The sequence below is a fragment of the Triticum dicoccoides genome, chromosome 5A (genome assembly GCF_002162155.2).
Source record: "Triticum dicoccoides isolate Atlit2015 ecotype Zavitan chromosome 5A, WEW_v2.0, whole genome shotgun sequence".
Taxonomy (NCBI): domain Eukaryota; kingdom Viridiplantae; phylum Streptophyta; class Magnoliopsida; order Poales; family Poaceae; genus Triticum; species Triticum dicoccoides.
In genome coordinates, this window is record NC_041388.1 from 559,083,269 (window position 1) to 559,093,109 (window position 9,841).

Below are 9,841 nucleotides of genomic sequence, written 5' to 3' on the forward strand. Positions count from 1 at the left end.
CGCCCCGAGCCCGTCGTCGCCCCTGCCCCGCGCCGCCTCAACGCCGTCGCCGCCCTGCTCCGCACCTCGCCGTCGCCTTCGCCGTCGCCGTCGCCGGCCGTACGTGAGCATTTTTTTTATTTTTGTTAGATTGTTTTTTAGATTCTTTTTGTAGTTCATAGATTTTTCTTGTTAGGTTAGATGTGTAGTAATTTAGATATATAGTTCATAGATTTTTTTTGTTAGATTAGATTTTTTTATTAGATTACATGTGTAGTAATTAATTTGTTCATATTATGTTAGATTTTTTTTCTGTTAATAGATTTTTTTGGTGATATTATTATTGAATATGCATGTTTGATGATATTATTGTTAATAGATTTTTTTGGTGATATTTAGATTGTGTAATTAATTTTGTTCATAGAATTTTAATGATTCTTTTGTTCATAGTATTTAGAAAAAGGAAAAAAATAAGAAGTAGTTTATATATAGTTGAACTAGCTAGTTTATTTAATAAACTAATTTATTTTACTATATATAGAAGTAGTTTGTTTTTAGTAAGTACTACTTATTTATTTATAGTAAGTGCTTAGTAGTTGAACTAGATAGTTGATTTAATTAATAAAACTACTTTTATTTAACTATATATAGAAGTAGTTCCCGCGTCGACGTCGGCGATGCCTATCCCGCATCCTCGTCGTCGTCGACTCGGCGGTGGAGGCCTGCTTGATCAGGGCCATGTTCGGGACTAGGCTCCGCCGGGCTGGTATTGGGAGGTGCTACCTTCCGGGGGACGTAGGTTGGTGAGGAGGCAGCCAGTTGTTGACCCGATCCTTGTTTGGTGGCGGTCGCATGGGCCAGTGACGGTGGTGAGGCATCCGGACACCGCGGAGGTGGTACGTCACCGTGTCAGCGAGGAGGACGAGCACGTCCGTCGCTACATGGTTGCATTGGAGGGGAGGTTCGACAATACCTGGCAGGTTCTTCAGGGATCTCACTGGAGCTATGATCCTGTGATGGTTCCTTATCTTTGGGTGTCCACCGCCCGCGTCGATACCCGTCGGGCGCTACGGTTCTAGTTGTATTAGTGATAATATTCGACGATGTATGGACACCAAGAGATGATGTACTTTTGCTTATAATTATTGAATGCATGCTAATTTGAATACTATACTTTATTTTATGATTTGGTTTTGCTTATTTTATAATTTGGTTTTGCTTATTGAATGCTCATATTGGATAAGTTCTCCTTCATTCCCGTGTGCTAGACAATTTGGTATAATAATGCATTCGGGAATGAAAGAGGAGCTACATACATCGATCATCGATAGTCAACCCGTGATTAATAATAATGATCTAGTTTAATATTTGAATTATGAACGTAGGCCGGAAATGTCTTACTCATCGGACGACAAAAACCGCCCGGGGGAGTGTGACTGGTGCCACGACGACCGAGGTATCTGCGACAGGTTCATTGAGCTGGACGAAGATCGGCGCTTCAGCATTAAGCTCGAGGAGACCTGTGATGTTCATACGGTACGCAACGACGACAATAGTTTTTTTCGTAATTAAGCACGACTTCAACTATTTTAACGTGTATTTTTCATCTTTTCCAATTCGACTAGCTTATCCCATTCTTTGCAAGACGCTATGTCTTGGAGAGGATGAGTTTTGAAGACCATGAAAGTTTCGAAACCAAAAAAATTATTCTAAGTACCCATCATGGTGTGGATTTTCAAGTAAAGCTGTACAATGCTCAGAGTGTAACCCATTTTGGTTGCAAAAATTGGGAAGCACTTTGCAAGATGTATGGTCTTGATGAGGGTATGCTTGTCACCATGGATCTTGGTGATCCTACAATCGAGCAAGAGAGACCTTCGATTTGGGTCCTTGTGGATACACCTCCAATTCTTCCCTAATGTGAGCTAAACATAGTTATTAAGTAATTTATATTGTTTATTTCAAAATATATAGTTGACAACTTATCTTCATTGACAGCTTATTTTCATTCTTCAAAGAATGTGCGGAAGATGGTAGACAGAACGTACTACACCGAAGGCTCCGAATTAACTTATCAGGAGAAAAATCATGTTGTCGGGTTTTGTACTGATCTTGAGAATTACAATATCTACAATCAAACTCCTCAACATTATGGTCAATACGTGCCACTAGTGCACGTGTTGAACTACGGTAACTACCATGGAGATACCCTGGTAAGATTATTTTTTAGTATTACAACATCCGTGCATCTTTTTGCATACTTCTAAAACTAGTACATCATTGCTAACTACGAAGTTATTACTATGTTTTTCAACAGATAATCCCGAATGATTGTGTGCCTCATCTGATGTATACGCATGGTAGCCTTCATATTTTGAACATACAACCAGGTCGTCCTACGAATCTCAATTGTCCATACCGGGTTTCTAAAAGAAGTGGAGACATAACAATCAAAGAATGAAAAAATGTATGGACAGTCGTAAGTAGCTTCTTGGAAGCAATAAGCAGCGAAGGGCAAGAATTGGAGACAGGATGATCGCCATTCTTCATAATGGAGAGTCAGGGTCTATATTGTTTTATGCTATTTTACCTTAAGGGTGTTTAGGTCCTACCTGATACTGATGATCATGTGCTAAGAACAATTATGTAGGGTTGGGTTCGATGACTATGAAGATGATGATCGTATGACTTATTATTAATAACGAGTAGAAGTTGTATGATGATGCATGATTAGTAGGACTTGTTATTATATATATATGGTGATGTATGATGCAAGCATGCATGAGAATGTTATATCTGCGGGTGAAATGAACATAGCAGCAGCGTTGATAAACCAAGGACGAAGATATAAGAGAGGACACTTCTCTCTATTAGCTAGCTATAATAACAACCTAAAAATAACCCCCAAAACCCCTAAAGCAGCCACTTTTGTAAAAAAAATTGACTTTTGGTCTCGGTTGGAGCCACCAACCGGGACCAAAGGCCCCATGACTGGGCTCGGCGCACAGGGCCACGTGGAGGCACATTGGTCCCGGTTCGTGTTTGAACCGGGACTAATGGGTGGAGGCATTAGTAACGACCCATTAGTCCCGGTTCATGAACCGGGACTAAAGGCCCTTACGAACCGGGACTAATGGGTGGTTTTCTACTAGTGCATTGTGCTGATCTTGACACTACTAAATTTGTAAAGTACTGTCATGTACTGTTCAGATTCAGAACTTATGCTTTTGTAATGGCAAGAGTTCAGTTGTCTGTTCGGTTCATATATATGTACTGGCCATATATATGTGTACTGGCAAGAGTTCATTGCAAAAGTTCACTTATAAAGTTATAATTACACAAGTATAGTTCTCAATCATTACTGTACATGCATTTATAATCTGTCAAAAAAATGTTACTGTACATGCATTTATAATCTGTCAAAAATCATTACGGTGCATCTCAATTCATACATTCAGTCATATGCAGATACAAGGCGGTCTCACTGTCCATGTACATGCACAGTCTGTCAAAATGCATATTTTCAATAATATAGTACATTTCACTTCCAATGCAACACAATTACACAAGGACAGTTGACAATATAGCTGACAAGGATAGTTCACAAACATATATACTACCAGATAGCAAATTTCAGCTTCCCATCACACGATAGTTGACATACTCACATACACAAGGTAGTTCACAATCAGTACTGGTGTGCATGTCTGACATTAGATAACAGCCAATAGAGGCAACATTACATAGCTGACATTACAGCCTAGTTCTGTTGGAATTTGCTAGTGGGCTTTTGGCCCAAAGCCCAACTAAAATTCTGAAATTCTCTTGGCCCATTCATGCACACATGTGAGTGGAGTGAATGAGGCTAAAGTTTAGTCCCACCTAATAAGTTGAGAGAGAGTTGCACCTCTTTATAGTGAGCTCTTCTACCACTTGTATGGGCATGAGAAGAGGAGACCTACACGCGCGCTACTCCTCCTTGCTCGCCTCGTCACGACGTGATGCGGCGCGGCGCGGCGCGGGTTGCGGGATTGAGCCAAGGACAGAGCTATGCACATTGTCTATATTTTTGCTGCTCGGGAAAATTAATGAGTCATTAATTAATAATTAACGGACGCGTTAATTACTGAACAGTTTCCGATTCTTTTGGATCGTGACGACTCGGACGTGGGGTTTACTCTCACGACCTACCCGACCCACACTATATAGTCAGGCAGACGTCTACCCTAGCCGCCGCCGCTTCGTATGGTTTCTCACCACCGTTCTAGATCATTGCGCCGCCAAGCAAGTCTTCTCCATCCCTCCTTTCGGCATGCACCGAGAGATGGTACAGCAGGCCTCCGGAACCCCGCCTCGTGATCCTGTACGGGAGAGGGGCGATCAGGTTTTTGGGGAGCGCACTCGCGCGACTGCTGGCAGCGACGACTTCGTGAACGACGACTTCTTCCCCGACCTCGACAACCACATCCTCGACGACATGGGCGACAACGTCAACACCGGCGATGTTGCTCCCGCTGCACCGTATGTGATTCTATCTTTCTTGTTCGAGATCGTCGTAGAATTCATGTTTCTAGTATGTGCCCTAGATGTGATCTGTTCATCTGCTATGCTAGTTCGCATGATTAGTTCAATCTCTGCTATTGTAGTCATGATTTATCTTCTGTTTATTTGGATTAAATCTCGTAGTAATTTGCTCATATTTACAACAAGTTCAGTACTCTAAGATACATAAAATTAGAATTACGTAGCCAATTTTTAGAATTCGCTACTGCCATCTGACATTCTACTTATATTTATGATCAGGTTTGATCTCAATGAGGTCGCCATCAAGCTCAGTCAGAACACCTCGCACGGCAAGACGCCACACCGCGCAACTTGGTGGCCACCGGCGATGGGAGGAGGAGGCGCGACGGTAGGTGGATAGGCGCCGACGCTGCCGCCGTTGCCATCGACGGAACTATCCATCACGCTGGCGTCGCTCGATGTGGGTTAGGGGAGTGGAATGCGATTTGGGCGAGTACGTAGCATAGGACTGCTCGAGCGAGTTCAGGGATCGTATTGCCTTCGTATTCTCAACTTTAGGGACCGTATTAGATCAGCTTCAGAGTCTACGGACTGTTTTGAACCTTGCCAGCAAGTTCAGGGATGGTTGATGCATTTTACTCAAAAAAGACCTACAATGGTTAACTAAAGAAAAAAAACCTACGATGGTTAACCAGCGACAAAAAAACGTAAACCTATCGCCCGCACGTACGAGCGACGACTCCTGCCCTCGAGCGAGAACCACTCTCACGCACGACTCTCTGCCCTCGTTCGCCGCCGCCGCTCCATCCCTCGCCGCCGCCCTCGTTCACCGCCGCCGCCGCTCCATCCCTTCGCTGCTGCCCTCGCACATCAAAGCCGGCGCCGCTCCATCCCTTCACTGCCGCCTCTCGATCTTCTGCCTAGGGTTCCCCGCCGCCTCCGCAAAAAAACACCATTGATCTCATCCTTCGCTGCCCACTCCCATCGATCGTTGCCGCCGCCGCAGCCGTCGTCCGAGGGGGTCGTTAGTACGTAGGTCGTCGTTAGTTTCGTTCGTTAGCCTCCCCATCGATCCATGTCGCCACCCATGGTCCGATCACCGGCCATCGTAGACGTCGCCTCCCAGCCTCCCCACCGGCACCCTGCTGCAAGCGGCTTCTCCCCATGCGTTGCCGCCAACACCGCTGGACGCTGCCGTGTCTCGCACAATTCAGGCCAGCACCCAGGCCGATCGTCGAGTCCTTCAGGTTCAGGTTTTGAACGTTCCTTCTTGTATGTCCTTTCCTGTAAGAATCCGTTTTTTAACAGCAGGCTGGTTACTTTGACTCATGTATGTTCCTTCCTCCGGGAACAACAATTTACTGCGTTGGATTGAGTTGGGGACGGGAACGTGCTCCACTGCCGTTGCAAGTCCTCTGTGGTTCTTGGAACAGCGTAAGGTACCAGTGCCCCCTCTTCAAACTAAACCACTTCTTGTATTATTTGTTTAATCTGATGATACGTAAGGAATGCACATATCTCTATCCTGTATATTGTTTTGGCCATGTGGAAAATTTGTTTAGTAGTTAACACTCAGAAGTCAAGGCACTTCGGAGCCATAATTATTACACTAATTACATGATTATCCATTTTTCTCTGTAGTTGTGATTAATGAGTTAACTACTCAACAGTCAAGATACTTTGGGAGCTATAAACTTTATATATGGAAGTTAATATTCTGTTTAGAAACTTGAATTGTGGGGCAGATGAAAATGCTTCGTAATTGAGATAGGGGCTGTCAGTCATGCACCTTTTCTTCTTTTGTATTTGGGAGTATTTTATATATTTAGTGCAATATGATTCGTGAAATATTTTTGGCCAAATATGTTTTCGCCATCTTCGGATGATTTTGGACTGCCCTCCCAAGACATAGGTTGACGCTGATATCGATGTATCTAAAGAAAATGATATGGATGCTTCCTCGTTCTTTATTATTAGTGATCCTGTAATAGCTTTCTTATCCATTCATGCATGTCAAAGATGCGCACATTGTTGCTTCCTTGTGCTTTGTTTAAATTGATTTTCTAAAGGATTTTTATAGATAAATTGGCATGCATGGCACAGATTAACAGTTTGGCCAGGCTAAATTTGTACTGAGCATGTCATTTTGAAAAGAAAAATCTGAATAAACTACAGCCCATCAGACGAGAAAAGGCTGATTCTGCCAATTCGAGTTCGATGTCTGGCTAGGTGTCTTGTGCAGACCTGACATAGGCTATGCTGGACATGAGCAAGTGTTCCCAATCGCATCTTAAAGAAATTCAAGTTCGATGCAAGAAAGGTTTGCTCTTTCAAAATCAATGCATTTGTGAGTACCAAGCTGAATAAGGTTTATTATGCATGCTCAAGAGGTTTGCCTGAAGGTACTGAAACGATCTGAATTTCAAACTCTGTTTTCTTTGCTTGCTTGGTAGTACAATCTGCACTACATAACGCATCTTCTCATTTCTTCTGTTATAGTTACATTTTTCAGAAACTTGTCAGAGGAAGAGACGATGGGCTTTAGAGAATTTGAATCCCTGGATAGTGATAAGTAGAGGGATAATTAACCTTGAGGTCCTAAGGGCAGCTTTGTAAAAGGTTTGTACCAAATTTATTGAATTAGAAATAACAGGAAATGGTGCTGGTATGTTAATCTCATAGCCCTGGCGTTAAATATTTTCTTCTTTTGTCCTGTAGATGCACACTTACCTTCCTGCAACTGTATGTACTTCCTCTTTAAGGAAATATAAGTGCGTTTAGAATACTAAAGTAGTGATCTAAACACTCTTATATTTCTTTACGGAGGGAGTATTAACTAGCAAATTGCTTTCATTTAATTATCATTATTCTGGAACATGTTGCTCACTTGATATTCAACATTTAAATTAGAATAAGCTATCCAAGGAGGTTTTATTAGGAAAATTTAGTTTAGGAGATTTTTTTTATTTGAACAAGCATATGCATCTACATTTTTGTATTTTTAGTTGCTTATTTCTATAGTTGGAACAGTAGTTTGATGCGAGTTTCAGCTACCTGCTTGTTATTCAAACTGCAAGAACTCGCTAGCTTGTGCCAAAAGAAATGGAATTTGATGAAATAAAAGAAGATAAGGTGTTTTTATTGATCCTTGTGACTGCTTTTTGGAGGTGTGTGTGCCTAATCACTGTAAATAGTAAATACGCTACATTTATGATATCGTAGTTATTTGCGGCTTCTTTATAAGAAAACCATTGTACAAATAGCAACAGTAATTACTATTGTGCGCAAAGCTTCCATCACCTTAAGTTTATAAAGAAATGCAAATGACATGTAACCTTGCTTAATTGATGGTTCTCACATGGTTCCTCATGTTAAATTGCACCAGTTTTCTTATCTAACTTCATTTTATTTTGTATGCAGGGAGATTCAATACCAAGATTTATGATTTGGCATAGGCGAGATGGCATACAAGTGAGTATGTTGTTTTGAGCTTTTCACGTAACCGCTCTTCTAAGGTCAATGGCTTGCGGACTGTACTTCTATAGACCCTTTCTTGCATAATGAGCTATGTGCATGCTCTCTTCCGTCAACCGATCTCGATGGCGCCCCCTGGCATGGTAAATCAGGACGGCGGGTATTGGCGGCGCCGCCAGCGTTGTTGGATTGGATCGGTTGCAACGTCGAAGAGTATGTATTGGGCATGGGTGGGGTTGAAGAGGATGGTGCGGGAGGCAGGCGTGGCGGCCGCAGAGAAGGATGAGAACACAAGTTAGCGAGGCCTTGGATAAGACCGAGCTCATCGGTGCTGAGGAGCTGACGGCATCGCCCACTCGACGACCTTCCACGCCCCCTAATGCTCGCCATAGTGAAAGGTGGGGAGCCAACAGTGGAAGCAACAACGATTTTTCGTTTCTTATATCCAGCCGACTGAAACATACCCACATCTACCTCTTGTCATACACAACTGCCCCACTCGACCTCACACTATGGCACTCCCACCCTCTCCCCTATCGCTCGCCTCGCTTTGCGACCGATTCGTATGGTGCCCTCGGCGTGGCGTGTACCCATGTTTCTTGTTTGAAAACTTGTCCCATATTTCTTGCCGATCAGAATTTGACATGACCAATTTAGTTTATACATTGCATGTAGAAAATTTGGATTTTTTAAAAATATTGGATAGATTATCAGTATTTGATCCATGTTAAGGTAAGAAAATTTGTCCCGTGTTTGTTGCTATATTATATAGAGTAAAACTCATGAGTATCTGCAAGTATATCATATACTATTATGTTGTTGAAACCATAACTTTTGAAGTAGATCGGTGGAAGACTCCTAGCAAAGGTTCATCATTTACTCTCATTCACCTTACATTTTTTGCCGTAAGAGTATGTTTCGATTTTAAATTTGACCACCTACAAAATGTTGTTGGGTGAATAAGTGCTTATGTATAAGTTCTAAAAAATACATGGTACAATCACTGGAATTATGATGTTATGATCTAGAAGATTTCAAAAGCGCATCAATTTAGAATTACACTTATTTATACCTCCGACAAGGAAGCATGGATTTGATCTTTGCTGGTGAGATTCAGTGTTTCCTATCGGAGATCTTAAACAGTAGCTTAAAAGCCTACTGCAAATTTATTAGAAGCAAAATATTATGAGGATTATTGTATTAACTTTACACAGGATAGCCATGCCTCTAATTATTTGTATTTATTTATTCTACCTCTATAGATACTAAGATCATATAGTTCTTTAGAAGCACTACATTTGTACTACAAATTTTAAAAAGCCCGTTGCAACGACACCCTGCTACAAGTTCTGACTGGTTATTCTTTTGCTTTATCAGCTCAATATAGCGATTGTGACACGTTTGGGTGGTCTACAATGTGGAGTTGTACCTGTACATTTCAAGGTATATAATAGTGATGCTTGTTACACTAATACGTTACATATGCAATGGTGCCTGCGCCTTTCTCGCCCATAACTCTCTCTATACCTATTTCTCCACTGATTAGTGACCCCCTTAATCAATAGAACGTGTATGATCTATATATTCTAGCTAGAGTACAGCATATTTTCGCGAACGGGGGAGAGTAGAGATGCATAGTTAAAAGAAAATTTGCAAGTCTTGTGGCATTATATTCCAAATTTTTATAGTCATTATATTCCAGATTTTCTTTTCGCGTGTGTATTTGTGATGTCCAGCAAAAAGGCATAGGAGAAAGAGCAACATGGCCAAGCAAGTGTTAGAGTAAAGAACCATGAGAACAAGCTGAGTTTTTGCTTTTTTGGGGGGGATGCACTTTTAATGTTGCATGGACCAAGCACACTGA

The 9,841-nt window shown here is 41.9% G+C and overlaps 1 long non-coding RNA gene across 1 annotated transcript; it reads left to right on the plus strand.

The window, feature by feature from the left end:
* The first annotated feature begins 6,625 nt into the window (after positions 1-6,625).
* On the plus strand, positions 6,626-8,060 carry LOC119297858. The gene is made up of 3 exons (XR_005145745.1): positions 6,626-6,905; positions 7,003-7,122; positions 7,924-8,060. It is a non-coding gene; the product is annotated as an uncharacterized LOC119297858 (long non-coding RNA).
* The last annotated feature ends 1,781 nt before the right edge of the window (positions 8,061-9,841 follow it).